Below are 22,814 nucleotides of genomic sequence, written 5' to 3' on the forward strand. Positions count from 1 at the left end.
GTCCTGCAAGGTCTGCATCATCCAAAGAAGTTGTGTGCAACAAGATGCCGCAGCCACATATTCTGCCTCAGCTGTAGATAAGGCAATCGAACTCTGTTTCTTGCTGAACCAAGATACTAATCTGGAACCCATGAAGAAAGCACCACCACTTGTGCTTTTCCTATCATCCACACTTCCAGCCCAATCTGCGTCTGTGTAAGCATGAAGAGTGAGATCTGTATTTCTGGGATACCATAAGCCATAGTTTTGAGTCCCTTGAAGATATTTGAAGATTCTTTTGACTGCTTGAAGATGAGTTTCCTTTGGGTTGGCTTGAAATCTTCCAACCATTCCTACTGCATGTGTAATATCTGGTCGAGTACCTGTCAAATAAAGCAAACTCCCAATCATGGATCTATAAGTGGGTTGGTGAACTGCTGCTGATTCATCATTTGCACTGAGGCTGCATCCTGTAATCATGGGTGTACATACAGGCTTTGACTCTTCCATGCCATACTTCTTCAAGATCTGCTTGAGGTATTTAGTTTGAGACAAGAAGATACCTCCTTCATTTTGTTGGATTTGCAATCCAAGAAAATATGTCAATTCTCCAAGAAGTGACATTTCGAATTCTTTCTGCATAACCAAGGCAAAGTTTTGACTCATAGTCTCTTCATTGCTGCCAAAAATAATATCATCTACATAAACAACAAGAATTAGCAATTTGTTATTTTCAACTTTTATATAGAGATTGCTATTTGCTGATCCTTTTGAGAAGCCTTGTTGGTGAAGATATTTGTCCAACCGATAGTACCAAGCCCTTGGAGCTTGTTTGAGTCCATAGAGTGCCTTTTTCAATCTGCATACAAGGTTTGGATCATTCCCAAGAATGAAACCATCTGGCTGCTCAATATATACTTCTTCTTCTAAGTCTCCATTCAGGAAGGCTGATTTCACGTCCATTTGAAATACCTTGAAGTTTTGAAAGCTTGAGAGAGCAAGAAACATTCGGATGGCCTCAAGTCTTGCCACAGGAGCAAAGGTCTCTTCAAAATCTATTCCTTCTTGCTGTGCATACCCTTTACAAACAAGTCTGGCCTTGTTTCTAATTACTTCTCCATTTTCATTTAATTTATTCTTGAAGACCCATTTTGTTCCTATTACATTCTTATCTTTTGGTCTAGGAACTAATTCCCAAGTGTTGTTCTTTTCGATTTTCTCAAGTTCTTCATCCATTGCTTTGACCCAACATTCATCTTTGCATGCCTCTTTCACATTTTGTGGTTCAATGGAGGAGAGTAATGCTAATTAGCTTGAAGCTTCTGCAAGTGTCCTTCTTTTTTGTATTCCTGCTTCTTTCTGCCCCACAATCTGAGTTTCTGGATGATTCTTTTGAACATATCTGGATGGAGTCTTCCCTTCTATTCTTGTCTGCTCCTCTGGTTCTTCTTGAGATTCTTCTTCTTCTTGAGGTTCTTCTTCTTCATCATTTCGCCTTTGAGAGTAACCTTCATCTTCTTCAATGTCTTCATGATGAACTTGCCTAGGAATATATCCCTTCTCATCAACTACTATATCAATACTGTCAACAATTCTGCCAAGTCTTTTATTGTAGCACTTGTATGCTTTGCTATGTGGAGAATAACCAAGAAGAATGCCCTCATCTGCTCTTGGTTCAAGTTTACCAAGTTGCTCATCAGTATTCTTAATATAACATTTGCTCCCAAAGATTTTGAAGTGCTTCACGGAAGGAGTTTTACCACTCCAAAGCTCATGAGGTGTTTGAGTGCTGTTTACTCGGACATTTGTTTTGTTAAGAATAATAACAGCAGCATGTGCAGCTTCACCCCAGAAGGTTGCAGGAGTACCTGATTCATCGAGCATAGCACGAGCCATTTGTTGGATAGTTCTGTTAATTCTTTCCACAACCCCATTTTGCTGAGGAGTTCTAGCTGTAGAGAATTCTCTTCTTATCCCATGTTCATCACAGAAATCAAAAAATTCATTTGAGGTGAACTCCCCACCTCTGTCAGATCTGAGGCACTTAATTTTGTGTCCTGATTCATTTTCAACCAATGCTTTGAAGGATTTGAATTTTTCGAATGCTTCATCTTTGTGCTTCATAAGTCCTAACCAAACAAACCTTGAGAAATCATCAATGAATAATATCAGATATTCCTCTCCTCGAGGTGTCCTTTTCCTAAATGGACCACATACATCTGTATGGACTAGCTCAAGAGGCAAGCTAGCTGATCCTTCCTTCTCTGGAAAGTTAGTTCTGGTTTGCTTTCCAAACTGACAAGATTTGCATATGGTGTTGTCTGGAATTTTGATATCTGGAAGACCACGAACTGCCTGATATTTGCATGCTTTCCTTATTTGTGAAAAGCTTAGATGCCCCAACCTCCGATGCCATAGCCAATGTTCATCATCCTTGCTTAAGTAGCATTGTTGTCTTTCCTCAAAGATATATAGATTATTTGGAGTCCTTCTTCCTTTGATCACTGTTTTACCTGTATCAAGATCTCGAACACAACATCCATTTGATCTAAATATTACCTCAGTTCCTTGATCGCACATTTGACTGACACTGAGAAGATTATGTTTTAAACCATCAACATATAAAACATTTCCTGCTTTGACCTCTTCTTTCAACGGAGCAACACCTTTTCCTTTTATGGCTGCAGAGATATCATTCCCGAACGAAACTTTCTTCCCCTTTTCTAATGCGGTATATGACTCAAGCTTTTCTTTGTCTCCTGTCATATGCTTCGAACATCCGCTGTCAATGTACCATAGATTTTCTTGACCTTCTGCATAAAAGGCTATCCCACATCTTTCTGGTTGTGATTCTTTTATTCTCCATGTTCTAACATTTGAGGTTTGTTCCTTCTGAGTTGTCTTCCGGAATCTGCTCCTGCATTCAGAGTCTTCATGACCAAAGTTATTACAAATAGAGCATTCAACTTCATTTTCAAGAACCGAAAAACTGTTATAAGTCCTCTTCATGATTCCAGTCCTTCTCCCTTGCTTTTGAGCTTCTCTAGTCATGATTGTTTTGTAGGCAACACATTCAGCTGCTTTGTGACCGAAGTTATGGCAAGAAAAGCATTGGCCATTAAAGAAACTTCTGCGGTAATCAGATCTATCATCCAACCGATTATAGCTTCTATTCATTCTTGGAGCAAATTGGGAAGATTTTACCTGTGGCTGATTGTAGCTTCTGTTTGTCCTTAAGGCTGTTTGTCCCTGGTCTTTATTTGTTCTTGAGATAAATTGTCCCTGATTCATCTGATGACTCTTATTTGGCCTTTGCTCGCTTCTCCTTGCTGCATCAAGATAACTTTTAGAGGTAGAGGCTTGAGTGGTTTCTCCATTATAGCCCAAACCTGTTTTGTTTAGAGGAGACCGCTGCACATTGATAATCTCATCCAAAGTTTCAGATCCTTTGACAAACTTAAGATTAATAGCTTTTGTTTTCTCAATTTCTTTTCTGAGACCAACAATTTCACCTTCTAGTTTTTCAAGATGTTTTTCCTTTTCATCAATTTGAAATTGCAAAGTATCAATGATCACATTCCTTTCTTCTATGCATCTCTTGAGTCTAGTAATTTCATCATAGAGATTATCCACATCTACAGCATCCTCATAATCCTCATTTTCAAATGCCATTAACAACCTATATTTATTACCTTGTTCATCTTCATCACTGTTTGATAAGCCATCACTATCCTCATGGGTGTAGTAGCTTTTCTTATTTGTACTTTGTTTCTTGTTCCATCTAGCAGGTTCTTTTCCTTTATCCTTATAAGGACATTTTGCAGCATAATGACCTACTCTTCCACAAGCAAAGCATTTGAAAGGTAGCTTACCTCTGAACCTTCCAGAACCCCTTTGAAGATTTCTGACAAAATTTGATTCTTCTTCCTCTTCTTCTGGAACATGGCTTGCTTCATAGTAATATTATTTTCCTGATGCCTTAAAAGCAGCTTCCCTTCTGTCTGATGGACCTCCCTTTCTCATTTCATAAGCAGTTAGAATTCCATGCAGCTGAGACATAGTGAGAACACGAAGATTTTCCTTTTCTTCTACTGCAGATACTTTAGATTCAAACTTGGGGGATAATGATCTTAGAATCTTTTGAACTACTATAGTCTCTTTTATTTCTTCACCCAAAATTTTCATACAATTAACAATCTCATCTACCCGAAGAAAATAATTAGCCACACTTTCATCATTATACATCTTGAGAGTCTCATATTGAATCCTGAGAGTTAGAAGTTTAGCTTCTTTTACCTGTTCATCTCCTTCATAGCTAGTGATCATTTTGTCCCATATCTCTTTTGCTGATTTGAAGTGCATGACCTTCATGAATTCTGTTTGGGATATACTTCCTAATAGAGTACTGACTGCTTTTGCATTTGTTTCATACTGCTTTTTCTCAGCTGGATCTGTAGGAGTAGCTGAAGGAAAGGCATAGCCTGTTTCTACAATGTTCCAAACTTCTGTACCAAGAGATTGAAGATATGCAGTAACTCTTACCTTCCAATAATTGAAGTTTGTCCCATCGAAAACGGGTGGCCTGATTGATGCTTCTTTCTCGTAGTTGCTCATGATGAACGATCTACCTTCAAGCGATCAAGCTTCTCTGAAGGACCTGCTCTGATACCAATTGTTGGAAATAATACTGAGAGGGGGGGTGAATCAGTATTATCAGAACTATAAAAACTTTTCAATGCTCAGAAACATATACGCTACTTTCGTTAAGTGAACCAGCGTGTACACGCAACTGTGAATAAAGAAAACAGCGTATAACTAGAAATCTTATAATTCAGTCAGTTTATCTTCAGTTAAGTGCATGAGGACATTATTCACCATATTAAGAGTAAACAGATGCAGTAGAACAGATCACACAGAACCACACATATGAACACCAAGATATAAGGTGGAAACCCAATGTGGGTGAAAACCACCTGCTGCAAGTTGTTTCTATCTTTTATATGAAACTTCAGTTTACAATTCTTTTGTACTGGTGCAGCCTTATACCAGCACGCAGGCTACAACCTGCAGAAGGCTACAACCTTCTCTCGTTCTCCAAACTTCCTTGGAAGGGAGCTCCAACCCCCTTTGCTTTTGTACTAGCTAAGATACTAGTACGTAGGTGCTGACCTACAATCTTCTTTCTTTCAGGTACCACCTTTCATACATTTTCAAACTGGATATTCCTGAAGCACAACATTACAATCTGTAGACCACAATTCATTCAACTTTCACAACAGATCATTGAAGCATAAAACAACCAATACTATCATCATCAAACTTTGAATCACTGAACCACTGAACCCTGTCAATCACCAGACACCAGAACACAGAGCAGTCTACAGAACTCTGCAATAACAGTCAGATCCAATCTGCAAACCCAAAAATCAAGCTTCAAGAGATATACGCTACTTCAATGAGTGAAACCCGCGTATACACGCGCTTTTACCAAAACCAACCTGCGTACAGATCTAAAAATAAACTTTCTCAATTTGCAGTTGTACCAGACATCAGTTAGACCCAGAACATAGCATTGCGACAGTATGCAGATCTAGAAATATGCATAATCAACCATATCATGATAGTGCATTTCAAACCATTAGATCCCGATCTATCCTTAGATCTAGTTCTCTATCAACCGGTGAGATCTTCTCCTTAGCTCAGATCAAGCAATGCATCATTAACCCATAACACTGCATACTGGATCTAATGCTTCATCAGATATTCAAGACATTTCAGATGCACTTGCCTAATGATTTCCTTCTCCTTATATAGCCTTAGGCCTTGTTCAATACCAAGAGCCAAAACCATAGTAACACAATACCATCAACTTAAAAACTAGGGATCGACACGCCCGTCGAGACACAATGGTCTGAAACCATAGGCACAACTTCCAAGGACTAACTGCCATGGACAAAAGGTACGCTTCCACATACACGCGCTTTTGATGAAGCCAACCAGCATGTACACGCGACTTGGGCTTAATGAACCTGCGTGTATGAACTTCCATGGCATACTGTACCAGGATCTGTCTTCTGATTAAGTTGCCATCACCTGTACCAACCTCTGAGCACCTGTACCAACCTCTGAGTGAGTTGCCATCAAGGACAACACTTGAATCATAATGCCAACATTTTTCCCTTCCGGTAGATTTCTATGGGATTTTTTATCGTCGATTTCCACATTGATGTTTGCTGAGGCTTCTTCTTCTTTGTAGATGTGGATGGTATAGGCGTAGGTGACCTAGGCGCGGTAGTAGGAAATCCAGTAGACATAGGTTTGGTTGGTGCTGCCTTAGCTAGGGATGGCTTTGTCTCTGGGCGAGTTGTAGTCATATTCTCAATGAAACTCTTTCGGAAGAATTCATGCACGTTTTATAACCCTGGTCTTGAAAAAAATTCCTCCCAATCTAGCTCATACATATAGCAATGATCTTGACACAAATGAAGCCAAAAAATATTAAGGAAAATTCTCAGGAAGCAAAGTGTTCGAATGCGGAATGGTCTACCGTATTTATAGACCAATTTGAATTCAAATCCAACCATTCCCTCCAATTCTTGGTCATTAAGACACATTTGGAAGCAAATTTCCAAAGATCTACATCTTAAATGCTCCCCCCACTCCTTTCAATGAAACATTCTCCATCCAATCAGCTATAGTGTTGCCAACGGTCACTTTTTCACCACGCTGCATGGGGCCCACCCACCTAGTGCAGCTCCTTCGGCGCTATCCTTCGACTTATCACACATCCCCTTTGCTTTTCCTTTCTAATTGTCAGGCTATGTAGGTTAAAGTCCTGTACCTCCTTGTATCTCCATGGATTACTAAGACTATCCCACAATCATATAGTCATTGTGTAGGGGTGGGATCACCCTTATACAACTTCAATCGACTTTTGTTGAACTTTCCAGGAAATAATTCACCATTTTGCTTCACGAGGTGAACTGTGCCACCATCTGTAATCTCCTTAACAACATAGGGTCCTAGCCAATGCATTTGAAATTTTCCAGGGAACTTTGTAAACTTACTGTCATATAGCAATACCAAATCCTCATTTTTGAAGGTGCGTTGTTTGATATGGAAATCATGCCATGCCTTTTCCCTGTCCTTCTGCACCTACTAATGAAATCCTACCAAGAATCGATCATTTTCCAGTTCTACGAGCTATGCGATTAGCTCCTCCATAGTATCACAATCAGCCATGTCTGTAACAATGTATTCCATGGGAATTACAACCTCCTTCCCATATACCAATCTGAACGGGGTTTGGCTTGTCAACTTCTTACAAGTAGTCCTATATTCCCAAAGGACCACTGGTATGCACACATCCTAGTCATTCCGCTTCGCGTTGCAAATCTTTGTCAAGGCACTCTCCAAAATTTTATTGAAGGCTTCCACCGTGCCATTCACTTGAGGGTGATAAGGTGTACTCTTCTGATGATATACCTAGAATTCCTTAAGCAATGCAACAATTGTTTCATTTAAGAAGTGCATACCCCTATCACTCATTAAAATTTTAGGGCAGCTGAACCGAGACAAGATATACTCAAAGATAAAATTTGTGGTTGTAAATGCGCTACAATCTTTTATAGGTTGTGTCTTCGCCCATCTAGTCAAGTTTTCAATCGCTGTAATAATGTATCTAGCCCCGTGTTTTTCTCTGGTGGTTGTATTGGACCCAAAAATTCTATCACCCACTTATCAAACACTTGCAAGGTTACTTGTGGATTCAAGGGAAATTCATCTCTTTATGATGGTCTCCCCATCCTTTGACAAACATTGCATGCCTGCAATAGGTCTTAGAGTCCTTATGCACAGTAGGCCACCAAATTCCTGCACATAGGATTTTTTGTGATGTTTCTCTTCCTGTGTAATGTCCTCCTACTATTCCTCCATGTGCTTCTTCAAGAATTCTTGGTCGCTTATACTATGGGACATATCTACGCAATATTTCATCTAAGGCCATTTTGTAAAAGTATCCGGCAATCACATAAAAATCAACCTCCTGGACCACCAATTCTTCCTTCTGTTGCGTCGAATATCCTTTTGGGGTTGTACTTGTAGAAAAAAATGAATTATACCTGCAAAGTGATCATCTGCAACATGAACAATGAAGAGTTGTGCATCAGGAAACCCTTCCTCCAAACTTGTAGGTTCATCACTAGTCTCAATCTGTGAGAGGTGATCACGACCAACATTCAGGCATCCTAGCTTCACAATTACCTCAAAATCACATTCCTGGAATAAAAGCAACCACCTACAAATATTCCCCCCCAACAGAGGCTTGTTGACCAAGTATTTTAAAGTATAATGTTCCGTATACATCTTGAAGTGCGCGGCCAACAGAAAGTGCTGAAATTTTTGTAGCACGTAGACCATCACTAGTCCTTCACGCTCTATGGTCAAGTAGTTCTTTTCTACCTTTGACAACTTCCTACGTGAAAATTCTATTGGGTGGTCAATATCTCCTTTGACTGGTTGGGTTAGTACTGCACCCAACGCAATACACGACACATCTACATGAACATGAAACTCCTTTTTCCAATCGAGGAACACTAAAATGGGCATGGTGACCATTTTCTCCTTTAAGACATCAAAACTCTTTTGGAAATTCTCATCCCAACAAAATGTTGCATCCTTTTTCAATGGTTTTTCCATTGGTGCAGTTATTTGTGTAGGTTTTAACCCCGTACCGAAATTACCTGTATACGAATTCTAAAAAATAGAAAATAAGCAAAGGTGAGAGCATAACACATAAAACAAATATACACAAAGATTTTCCCCTGGATCCCAAAACTAGGACTACCAGCTTGATTTTTCATTATGTTCCTTTCAATGTTACAATACATATATATACATGCCGAAGCATCCAATACCATGGACCAAAAACCATCGTGCCCAAAACCATGTGTGAAAACCATGCACAAATCCATAGGTAGGTTTGCCCCACCTAATATAGGGTCCAATTTTTTTTTTGCTCGGGGCACTGCCCCAGACCCCGTAGAGGGGGCCTACCCACCCCCCTCAAACGCCTTGGCTAGGGGGGTTTCCACCCGCCTTGTGACCCCCCCCCCCACAATCGGCGCAACGAAGGGGGAGATCTGCCCCCCCTCTAACCCCCCCGTTAACTAGGGGAGTTAGTCGTGAAAAGAGTATAACACAACCCAACATTCTCCCACTTGTTGTTTTCTTTCCATAGGGGGCCATAGGAGAACTTAATCATTTATCCAGCCCTACAACGCCCATTGTTTCTCTACACCAAGAGAACTTCTCAGAGCTCACAGATCTTGTCAATGCATCTACAGTATTCTTCAAAGTGTCCACCTTTACCAACTGTTAGAAAATTATATATTACAGAGCAATGGAACACATAACATATTGCAGAAATATAAACAAACGCATAAAAAAGGAGAGACACAGATATATGTGGTTCACCCCGTATAGGCTATGTCAACGGAGAAACACCTAGTCCTTCCTTTTATATTATCCAACAAACTGAAGAGATACAACCTACATCATATCCATTGTAATTCCCTCTTCTCTCTCAATCTCCTCTCTCTTCTGCACTCAAAATACATATCTACCTAGACGGAATACAATTCCCTCATATATAGCGAGGGGTTTCCTTATAGGGAAAAAAAACCCTAAATTAAACATAACTTCTACCGACAGATCTCTGCCTAATGAACGACCCATATTGACTATGAAATTACAACATTTTACAAGGCAATTTTACATATATGCTTAGCTTCGGGGGCATTGCCCCTGATCCCCCCGCCGGGGGGGGGGGGCTCCCAAAAGGTCGCAGCCGCCCCCTGGACCCCCCCTGCAGCGAATATTTTACGGGCGGCGTTGCCACCCCATTTTGAACTGGGGTCCAACGCAACGATACGTTTGAATACAGAAGATAATCAAGCTCCACACCCAAAAATCTCCCTCTTGGAGATTGATTATAGCAACTCCATTGTTGCTTCGTTTGCTAGACAATGACTCCACTTTGGACCTGGCTATTTCTCATCTTCTTCATCATACTTGAAGAGCAATTGAAACTGAGCAGATTCTCAGTTTATCCTTGGTTACAACTTTTGTTAACATATCTGTAGGATTTTGGCTACTGTGTATCTTTTCCAGCTTCAATTGTCCATCTTCCAACGCTGACCGTATGAAATGGTACTCGCGTTGTATATGCTTAGTCTTGGAATGAAATACAAAGTTCTTTGAAAGATGTATGGCACTCCGGCTGTCACTATATAACCTGCCCAACTCCTGCTTCTTACCCAATTCATCGAGAAACCTTTGTAACCAAATCATTTCTTTACTAGCCTCTGTAGCAGCAACATACTCTACTTCTATTGTTGAAAGTGCAACAACACTTGGTAGTTTTGAGACCCAACTGACAGCTATTCCACCTACAGTAAACACATACCCTGTTGTGCTCCTCCTGTTATCTCTATCACCCGCCATATCTACGTCAACATAACCTTGTAGAGAAATGTTTGAACCACCAAAGCATAATTCTTGATTTGTGACCTAAGAATCCACTTCACTGCCATCTAATGTTCTTTTCCTGGATTGTTCATGTACCTGCTTACAACTCCCACTGCATGTGCAATATCAGGCTTTGTGCAGACCATTCAATACATTAAGCTTCCAACTCCTGATGCATATGGAACTTTAGACATATAAGCCATTTCTTCCTGAGCCTTGGGACACTCCTCCTTACTTAATTTGAAATGGCTACCCAAAGGTATACTAACTGGTTTTTCATTCTGCATATTAAACCTTTTCAACACCTTTTCTATGTATTCACTTTGAGACAATGTTAATTTGTGATTCTTCTTGTCTCTAGTTATTCTCATAACAAGGATTTGTTTTGCAACACCCAAATCCTTCATTGCAAATGAGTTTGCCAATTTTCTTTTGAGCACATTTATTTCCTGCATGTTAGAACCTGCAAATAGCATGTCATCTACATACAATAACAATATAATATAGTTGCCATCATTTTTCCTTTTTAGATAAATGCAATGATTAGAGTGACATCTAGTATAACCTTGTTCAGACATAAACCTGCCAAATTTTAGATACCACTGCCTTGGAGCGTGTTTTAAGCCATGCAAGCTCTTCTTAAACCTACACACTAGTTTCTCCTTCCCTTTTACCTCATATCCTTGTGGTTGCTGCATATATACCTCTTCCTCCAAATCCCCATGGAGAAAGGTTGTCTTTACATCTAACTGCTCAAGATGAAAATACTCAACTGCTACTAGACTTAAAATAGTTCTGATTGAAGTCATTTTAATTACAGGAGATAATATTTCATCAAAGTCTATACCCTTTTTCTGTGCAAACCCTTTCACCACAAGTCTAGCTTTATACCTTTTTCTACATCCATCTTCTTCCTTCAACTTGTAAACCCATTTATTCTGGAATGTTGTTTTGCCTGCAGGCAACCTGACTAAGTCCCAAGTCTGGTTATGTGCTAAGGAGTCCATCTCTTCTTTCATGGATTGCTCCCACTTCTTCCTGGTTTCTACCTGCACTGCTTCTTCATAACATTCTGGTTCACCAAAATCAGTCAACAATACATAATATAATGAAAGAGAGTATCGTTCAGGGGGTCTACTTATTCTAGTAGATCTTCTAACACCACTTTCAGGTGTTTGAGGTGCTTGTTGCTATTGTGGTTGTTGTTTTGGCTGTTGATCATTATGATTTTTCAGGCACCATCACTTTTTCTGTGATCTCATCAAGCACTGTGTATTCTCTGTTTTCTTTTTCCTGTTTCTTTTCTTGTAGCTGATCCTTATACAAAACCTTTTCATTGAATATGACATCTCTGCTCCTAATGATTTTTTGTTTTTCTTAATCATAAAGGCGATAACCAAAATCATTAACACCATATCCAATAAATGTACATTTCTTTGATTTTTCCTCAAGATTTGTTCTATTTTCTTTATTAATGTGGACAAAGGTTTCACAACCAAAAGTCTTTAAAAAAGAGTAGTTTACCTTTTTACCTATCCATGCCTCCTCTGGAATACCACCATCCAAGGAACTTGAAGGTCCTTTGTTTATTAGATAAACAATAGTATTTACAGCATCTGCCCAAAATTGTAAAGGCAATTCTGCATGCAATCTCATTCACCTTTCACGCTCCATGATTATCCTGTTCATCCTTTCTGACACACCATTTTCTTGTGGTGTTCCTAGAACTATCTTCTCTCTATGAATTCCATTCTCTAAACAATACCTATCAAACTCTTTGTTGCAATATTCACCTCCATTGTCTGATTTGAGACACTTCAACCTTTTTCTTGTCTCATTTTCAACTAATGCTTTCCATTTCTTAAAAGTATCAAATACATCAAATTTATTTTGAATACAATAAATCCAGGTTTTTCTGGTTGCATCATCAATAAAAGTAACATAATAATGACAGCCACCAAGAGATGATACCTGAGTAGGTCGCCATACATCTGTATGCACAAGCTCTAATTTTTCGCTCTTCTTTTCTTTCCCAACTCTAAGGAATCTGACTCTCTTCTGCTTTCCATAAACACAATTCTCACAGATTTTAAATCAACATGCTTCAAACCTGACAACAAATTTCTTGAGTGAATAATCTGCATCCCCTTCTCACTCATGTGCCCGAGCCTATGATGCCATAATGTCGTATCTTCTCTTGTAGAGGTTAAAGCATTAACAAAATTAGATATACCATTGCATAAATACAATGTACCAACCTTTCCTCCTTTTGCTATTACCAAGGATCCTTTAGTGACCTTCGAGGTTTTATCTGTGAAAGTAGTTATGCAACCTTCACCTCCCAACTGCCTAGTTGAAATCAGATTTTTCTTCAAATCTAGAACATGCCTTACCTCCTTTAATAGCCACTGATTTCCATTTTACTGTTTTATGAAAACTGTACCCATTCCAATGATTTTACAGGGTTTATCATCACCCAATCGAACCTATCTAAAATCTCCTTGAACATGATCATAAAAATGTTTCCTATTAGGTGTGGGATGGAATGAGGCCCCTGAATCTACCACCCAGGCACCAATAATATTTTCTAATGAAAGAATCAAAGCATCTTGCAACACATAATCTGTTACATTCGCTTCATGATTAGTTTCTTGATGCACATCTGCTTCTTTTCCCTTTCAAGACTTGTAGTTTTTCTTCAGACTTGGATCTACCTTTTCTTGACTTACTTCGATATCCAGGGCTCTTTCCTCTTTCCATTTTTCTTCCCCTAGTCTTTGCAGTGAAAGCATTACCTGATGTCTCACTGGAGCTTTTCTGTCGCATTTCCTCACTAAGGATTGCACCGAAAACATCATCATACTTTAAAGTACTTGATCCAAAGACAGAGTTACTAATGGCCATAACTAAACCATTCCATTTTTCTTGCAATAAGCACAGAAATAACAGAGCCCTAACTTCATCATCAAAAGTTACCCCTACAGAACTTAACTGACTGGTAACTGTATTAAATTCATTTAAATGATCGGCAACAGATCCACCTTCTGACATCTTCATATTAAATAAATGCTTCATAAGAAATACCTTATTTGAGGCCGACGATTTTTCATAGTTTGGCCAATGTCGACATTAAACCCTCTCTTGTCGTTTCCTTTGAAATATTAAATGCTACCGACGCCGCTAGGCACAGTCATATTGTTCCAAGTGCTTTTCTATCAAGAATATCCCATTCTGTGTTTGTCATACTCATCGGATTCTTTGTCTTTCCACTCAATGGTTGTTACAAATCTCTATGATACAGATAATCTTCCACCTGCATCTTCCACAACTGGTAGTTTTTGTCGTTGAATTTTTAGACCCTAAACCTACCATCTTCCACCATTGCTCCCACTTGAACCAAGAACCCTTCTCTCTTGCGCGTATATCAACCAAATAGACCTTCGACTTTGATACCAGTTGTTAGAAAATTATATATTATAGAGCAATGGAACACATAACATATTGTAGAAATATAAAAACAAAAAATGCATAAAACAAGAGAGACACAGATATACGTGGTTCACCCAGTTTGGGCTAGGTCCACGGAGAAATAGCCAGTCCTTCCTTTTATATTATCCAATGAACTGAGGAGATACAACCTATAGCATATCCATTGTAATTCCCTCTTCTCTCTCGATATCCTCTCTCTTCTGCACTCAGAATACATATCTACCTAGATGCAATACAATTCCTTCATATATCGCGAGGGGTTTCCTTCTAGGGAAAAAAACCATAAATTAAACATAACTTCTACCGTCAAATATCCGCCTAATGAACGGCGCAGATTGACTATGAAATTACAACATTTTACAAGGCAATTTTACATCTATTCTTAGCTTCTGGGCACTGCCCCCAATCCCCTTGCTGGGGGGGGGGGGGGCTCCCAAAAGCCGCCTCCTCCCCAGACCCCCCCTGTAGTGAATATTTTACGGGCGGCATTGCCACCCCATTTCGAACTAGGATCCAATGCAATGATACCTTTGAATACAGAAGGTAATTAGGCTCCACACCCAACACCAACAACACCTTTTTGTCTTCTATAATATCCCTCATAAAGTGATACTGAAAATCAATGTGCTTTGTCTTTGAATGGTAGGAAGGGTTCTTTTCCAAGAAAATTTCACTTTGGCTGTCACAGTCTCTCCTTATAGCTCCATGTACTAACCCCATACTTGAACACAATATCTGCAACCAAATTGCTTCCTGTCTTGCATGAGTGGCTACCATGTATTTTTCCTCTATAGCTGATAGTGCCACTACATATTGTTTCTTACTCATCCAACTAACTACACTTCCAAATAGGTTAAACACATACCCACTTGTAGATCTTCTCTGAGCCAGATCTCCAGCCTAGTCTGCATCAACAAAGCCATGAATATCCAGAAACTCTGTCCAACATTGATCTTCCTTGGTAGCACAAACCATAATCACTAGTGCCACGCAAATACCTGAAAAACCACTTCACTATTGTTCAATGCTTCTTCCCTGTTTTTGACATAAACCTGCTCAATACTCCCACTGCATGTGCAATGTCTAGTCTAGTACAGACCATCACATACATCAGGCTACCAACTGCGATTGCATACGAAACATGGGACATGTCGTCTTCCTCTTCTTGTGTCTTGGGACACTATTCAACAGATAACTTTACACCTACAGGAATAGGAACCTTCATCGATTTACTATCCTGCATATTAAACCTCTGCAATATTGTCTCAACATACTTCATCCGGTTTAACCAGAGCTTCCTCTTTGCTCGATCTCTTTTAATTTCCATGCCCAAAATATAGTTTGCTGCACCAAGATCTTTCGTGTAGAATTTGGAGGACAATTGGGTCTTCAAATCCTAGATAATTTCTTTGTCATTTCCAACTAGCAACATATCATCCACATACAAGACCAGATAAATAACATGGTCACCAATTAATTTAAAATACACGCAGTGATCTTCTTTGCTTCTGGTAAAGCCAAGTCCCCGTATAAATGGATCAAATTTTTGATACCACATCCTTGGTGACTATTTTAGCCCATATAGAGACTTCTTTAACTTTCATATCAGTTCTTTCTTACCCTTCACCACAAAGCCTTTAGGTTACTTCATGTAGATCTCCCCTTCCATATCCCCATGGAGAAATGTTGTCTTCACATCCATCTGTTCTACCTCAAAATCAAAAGCAACAACAACAGATAAAAGTAATCTAATAGAAGCTACCTTGGAAACAGGAGAAAAAAGATCACCAAAATCAATTCCAGGCACTTGCGAATAACCTTTTGCTACCAACCAAGCTTTGTATTTCTCCACTTTTCCTTCTAAATTTGTCTTCTTCTTGAACACCCATTTGCTGCCAATGGGTTTCCTTCTAGCCAACAACTCCACCAGATCCCATGCCTCATTTTTGTGCAAAGATGCCATTTCATCAACCATGGCCTCTTTCTAGAGTTTTCCTTCCTCTGAATCTAATGCTTCCTTCATAGTTCTTGGATCATCATCAGTAATAGATAAAGAAAAATTTTAACAGAAATAATATGGACTATACCTTTCTGGCTGCCTTCTTTCTCGAACTGATCTTCTCACACCCGGAGTTTGTGGCTCTTCATATTTTGATTCCTCTTCTGTTGTAGAGTTTGATTCTTCCTCCTTAAGTTCAAACTCTATCTTCTCAGGTTCCTTTGGTTGGAATTCATGTTTAATAACATCTTTCACCTCTCTAAACACCACATCTCTGTTGTACACAACCTTCCTTGTTACTGGGTTCCAAAGATTATAACCCTTTAAACCATCCTTATAGCCAATAAAGATGCACTTATCAGATTTACTATCCGACTTGGTTCTTTTCTCCTTTGGAACATGTACATATGCATCACATCCAAATACCCTCAGATGTGAAAGAGAGGGTTTCTTACCAGTCCATACCTGTTATAGACATATTTGGGCACATCAACCCCAACTCACATGTCAATGTATTAGGGTTCATCAACCCCTAAAATACTTGTTTATGCTAAGTCATCTGAATGCCTGATTCCCCAAAAACTCCATCTCAAAAATCATTTATAAAGTGCCTAAAATGAATCATTGCTGAAAGCCCTATGTTAGGGTGCTATGCATAGTAGGTACTACACTATCAAAGTGCTATGCATCGTAGTTTGGCCCTCTAGAAGGTGTGATGGGTGAGGTAGGACAAAATTCTGGGAGAGTTTGAGAGTTGGTTACTCATGGAAACTTCTAGAAACTTCTCCTGTGCCACCTGCCCCTCTGAGTTCGCCCAAGGATGACCAAGGGAATTAGGAAACCACCTCCAATTCCCCTCTTTCATGGAACCAATTCCTAAAAATAGAAAGGCATTCATCATCCCCATTGATGACTCAACCTCCTGCAATCATCTATAAAAGGATCTCTCATCCAAGAGATTAGGGGGATGAATTATTCTGAGTTGTAAGGAAGTGCTACTAGTTTCAGTATTGAGGTGAGAGCATTGTGTTATTGTTGGTATGTTCTTGCTGATTCATGAGGTGAAGAAGGCTTGAAGCTGGGAGGATGGCGTTGGATCAGACTTCTTATGGGTTGTAATTCTCCTTGTTATCAATAAAGTTCTTCAAGATTTTTCCCAATTGATTATGTTAACTGTAAATGCATTCATTTGTTTATCATATTTCTGATTATTTGATGCTTATGTTGTGATGGATCATTATGCTTTGATAGATCTTTGTTTATGTAGCTGTGCAGGTACTCTCCAAGCGTGTTAAGTACAGGGAGGAGTTACGGGATTGGCCAAAGGATAGGGAAATCAAGCGAGGATTCAAGCGAAAGCCATACGTTGGTATTTCATAATCTCTTTCTTATCTATCACTCATAGGAAAGATAGTGAATTGCTTTGACTGTTGTTTTTAGGTTAGCTACCAAACCTAGACGGATAGCATTTCTTAGAAATACTAGTTTTCCCAAAAACAATACCTCTTGTGGAGTCTTATCCTCCAACACTAATGAAGGTGATTTTTTGACCTAGTAACGTGTTGTCTCCATCACCTCCACCGAGAATTCCTATCCTAACCCGATAGCATTGAGCATGATTCTTGCCCTTTCCATTAACGTCTTGTTCATTCTTTCAACAACTCCATTTTGCTCAGGTGTGTATGGAGTAGTATTCGACCGTGCTATACACACTTCTTACAGAATTCTTGAAATTCCTTCTTGGAAAATTCTCCACCGTTATCTGTTCTCAGCACCTTTATCTTCTTCTCTATCTGGTTTTCCACCAAAGCCTTAACTTCTTTAAACCTGTCAAAGATTTTAGATTTCTTCTTGAGGAAATATATCCATGTATTCCTTGAGAAGTCATATATAAATGATACATAGTACGCAGAATTACCAAGTGATGGAACCCTCACAGGGACAAACACATCACTGTGCACAAGCTCTAATATCTGTTTCGCCCTCTTACCACCAGAGTGAAAACTCACCCGATTCTGCTTCCCATAGACACAATTTTCATAGAAATCAAAATCCAAAGAGCTATTAGTCATACCTTCTACTATACCTTTACCATGAAGTATTCGAAGGCCCTTCTCTCTAATATTTCCAAGTATTTGATGCCATAGCATGGTCTTTTCTTCAGAGACCACTATATTTTCTACTCAACTTTCAAGAACCACAAAACTGTTGCACCCATCAATAACAGTGCTACCTTGCAGCTTGTACAGAGTTCCAATCTGAACTCCTTGCATCAATACCAGTGCTCCCCGAACCATCTTATAGGTATCTTTTTCAAACATTGTTTTTACACCTGCATCATCCAACTTGCTTACAGAAATCAGATTTCTGGCCAATACAAGAATATGCAGAACATCCATAAGTGTTCTAACCCTTCCACCTTGCAACTTCAACTTTAATTTTCTGCGACAAAGGATTCCAACCTTCCTATCATCCCCTAAGAAGACATCACCACCATCATATTTCTCATACTCACAGAACCACTCTCTATGGGGAGTGAAGCGAAAGGATGCACTTGAGTCAATCAACCATGCCTCATGATCTACATGTTTAGATGAAGAAGATAAGTATACATCCCCACCTTCATTTGAGGTGGTTTTCACCTCTGTAGAAGGAGCATCATTAGATCCCTTTCCTTTGTCAGGAGCTTTATATTTACATTCCCTTTTGTAGTGCCCTTCATTTCCGCATTTCCAGCATACCTTTACAGGTTTTTCTGGAGATTTAGATCTCCCAAGAGATGAGTTTTTTTTTTCTTTTTTCTTTTTTTTTGTTGTTCTGGGACCGTCCTCATACAGTTAAGGCATCACCATTCTGGTTGTCCATATTTTTCCATCTCATCTCCTCCGTCAGTAAGGATGTGACTATTTCATCAAACTACAAGGCAGTTGCATTGCTACCTATTTCAATAACTAGACTATCCCACTAATTTGGTAGAGAACAAAACAAACTGATGCACTTATCTTCATCTGAAATTTTAATATCAAAAGATAATAACTGACTTACCAAAGTATTAAATGCATTCAGATGCTCTGTCACCGAGTCTCCATCTTTTATCCTCAGGTTATACAACTTTTTCCGTAGGAATAATTTATTCACCAGAGACTTAGATTGGTACAAATTCCCTAACTTGACTCACAAAGACTTAGTCATAGCTTCCCCTGATACATTCAACATTACTGAATATGAGACACACAATCATATTGTGCTCTTTTCTTTCCGATCCAACTTCTTCCATTCTTCATCGGACACTCCTGTTGGTTTAGTACCTGGATCTACCCCAATCCACTGATCTTTATCCACCAACAGATCCTCCATCTTGAGTTTCCATAACTCAAAACTATGAACATTAAATTTCTCGATCTCTATCTTTCCACTGCTCACCATATCCTTTCACCACTAGAATAGATCCCGTAGATCTCCCATTGAACAGGGTCTACCACAGGCCCGAGCAAAACCCCTCAGCAACAAAGGTGTCCCCTTGAAGCCAAAACAATTCTGATACCAAATGTAGGTTTTAACCCCATACAGAAACTACTTGTATACGAATTCTAAAAAAAAGAAAATAAACAAAGGCGAGAGAATAACACATAAAACAAATGCACACAGAGTTATTCCCTTGGATCCCAAAACTGGGACTACCAACTTGATTCTTCATTATGTTCCTTTCAATGTTACAATACATATATATACATGTTGAAGCATCTAATACCATGGAACGAAAACCATCGTGCCCAAAACCATGTGCGAGAACCATGCACAAATCCATACGTAGGTTCTCCCCACCTAATATAGGGTCCAATCTTTTTTTCCCCAGGGCGCTGCCTGAAACCCCGTAGAGCGGAGCTACCCACCCCCCTCAAACCCCCTGGACAGGGGGGGCTGCCACCCCCTCTGTGACCCCCCCGTAGAGCAATCAGTGCAACGAAGGGGGGTCTCCGCCCCCCTCTCTAACCCCTCGGTTAACTAGGATTACTAGTTGTGGAAAGAATATAACACAACCCAACAATTTGTGCATACACTTTGATGAACTTCCAGTAATACCTGGTATGGCCTAACGTTGCACACATCTGTTTAACATTCTTCGAGCATCCAAATTAACAATGACTACTATCTTGGTAGGGTCTACCATCAATCCTTGCTTGCAAACCACATAACCCAAGAGTATCCCATGAGGTATATAGAATATGTGCTTCTTCAGTTTAAGGGCCATTTGATGTCTTCGACAATTATCTAGCATGAGGCACAGACTAGCAACATGGTGCTTTACCAATCCAAACACTGTCCAGTCATCAAAGTAGACCTCCAAAAATTTATGGATAAATTCCTTGAAGGCAGCAATTACTACTCGCGAAAAGATTGCGAGCACATTCTTTAGTCCAAAAGGCATCATTGTGTATTGGAAATGGCCCCACTGAGTGGCGAAGGTAGTCTTACTCTGATCCTATGGTGCAATCTTGATCTGATGGTACCCTGAGAATCCATCTATGAACGAGTAGACTCCCTACCCTACAACATTCTCCAGTACCTAATATGTAAATGGCGTAGGGAATGGATCATGGATGCATGCGTCATTCATCTTCCTTATGTCTACTCTTATCCGAATTTCATCCTGCTTCTTCTTTTCTTGAACCACCATGGGACTCACCTAGTTTGACTCCTCTACAGGTTCAATGATCCCAGCTTCTAGCATCCTATCCAACTCCTTGTGCACCTTTTCTGTATACTTGGGATTTAATCGGTAGGGGTGCTTATTTACTAGCTTTAAATATGACTTCAAAGTGATCTTCAGGATGCCCATATCCCCTATTATCCCTTTTATATCAGAGAAATTGGTGGGAAACAAGTCCTAATATTCTTGCAATAGCTCCGCGACTTTATCAACTATATCTTCATCCCAATAGTCACCTATCTTGGCAAACTTCGGCTATGCTTTTGATCCAATGTTCACTTGCTTGTTCTTTAAAGGCTCTGATATATCATGGATTTCTGCCTTAGGTCCCTAGACTTTGCGTGGTCCTTTAGACACAAGAATGTTGATGTTTCTGGGATCTTCTTCACCCTCCTCCATGGTCACATTATAACATTCAAGCGCATGGCACAGTTGCGTACTCTAATATGACTGTACCCAATAAACCATCTCTTTAGGTAATTTGAATATCATGGATTTGATCTCTTGGAGCGCCTCATCTATACACTTAAACCCATCTTCAAAGCTGAAATTTAACAAAAAGCTCTGTCTCAAGATATCCCATTCCACCGTCCTGTGTTACAGCTCAATTTCAAAATACCAGTTCATTGGGATGGTGTCCAAAGTATGAAAAAATATGTGAACCCACTCCAGCTATGGTTCTTCTCCCCATGCTTTCTTCATCGCGCCAAATGTTCACACGGATTGTCCTTCCATGTTTATTTCTCCACCAGGCGGGTATTGGTGTATCCAAACCTCAAATTCATCATTCTTCGATACTCCTAATTGACGAAGATGTCCTTATGTGTATCCCACCAATGGGAAAGCGTAGCTTGTAGCGCAATATCTAGAGCTTGGAGCCAGTGTTCCTCTAGTACATCCCTTTCGAACTTATCCAAAAAAAAATTAACATCTTCCAAACCATCATAATAAGGTAAATTCCATGCCTCAGTGGATATGCATTGAAGCGACTTTGTAAGCTTGTCAAAGTGCATCGATGATACTTCATGTAGTCGGTTCTGCCAATGCTCAAGCTCCTCATTAGAATTCGAAGTGCAGGAACTATCCCTATCCCACAAGATCTGTCCATCTGCAGTGGGGTTGATCCAGTCCTCATGACATGTAGTGATCTTATAGATATGATTAAGGTCGTCTTCTTCTCCATAATCACATACTAGTTCAGTATATCATGCACCCTCAGTCGAATCCAATGGAACAATAAACCTGAGCTCCTTCCTTTCGAACATTATTCTAAGCTTTTTGAGATTAATGACTGCGTCAGTATCAAAGGCCCAATTGATGCCAAGTAGTGCAGGATAAGGGTTGCTATCATCTACTATCTCAATCACCTCAAAGTAAACTAGGGTGCTTGCTCCTTCAATATCTATTGTTACCCCATATCGGCGCCCCATATGAATGATCTTTTGCTGGTTCGCCATTTGTAGCTAGATACGAGACCACTACAGCATAGGTATCCCCATTCTATCCCAAGTTTTCTTTGGAAAGATGTCTGCATCAGATCCCATATCAAGAATTACCTAATCCATTTCGTACTCTCCAATTTACATAGTTAGTCTCATCTCACAACCGATTCGCTTGTTGCATTTTCCAACTTTGCGTACTGTGCGATGTTTTGAAAGAGGTTTATTTTTACCGGTATAGTTATCTATTAGTTCCTGTAGCCCCTCTACCACCTTCCTATCCCTTAGAAGCTTCATGCAAGTCTTCAAAAATGTTGCTAATAATGAAGGGTCTATGTCCTGCGCATTATCGCTTCCTCCAGACTTTCCCTGACTTCCTGATGTAGAAGCTTCCACGAAGCTCTTCTTAGCCTCCATAAATGTTTCCTTTGCTTTTCTTAAATCAAACCCAACTTCTTTTTCAGTGGCCTTGTGTACCCATCCTTCAACTTCTAGTTGCTTCCCCTTGTCTTCTCTAATGGCGATACCACTTCACATAACAATATTAATACTAGGTTGATCTTTGCAAGGTTCCGATCACATCATTTGGATATTCTACGTAGGTTGCTGGGTATGAGTCTTCTTTTCATTCATCTTAGCTATAAGTACTGGGAAATATTCTATGATGTGG

Source organism: Pinus tabuliformis, chromosome 7 (genome assembly GCF_031772625.1).
Source record: "Pinus tabuliformis cultivar Carrire ecotype Pingquan chromosome 7, CPIR1, whole genome shotgun sequence".
Classification (NCBI taxonomy): Eukaryota; Viridiplantae; Streptophyta; class Pinopsida; order Pinales; family Pinaceae; genus Pinus; species Pinus tabuliformis.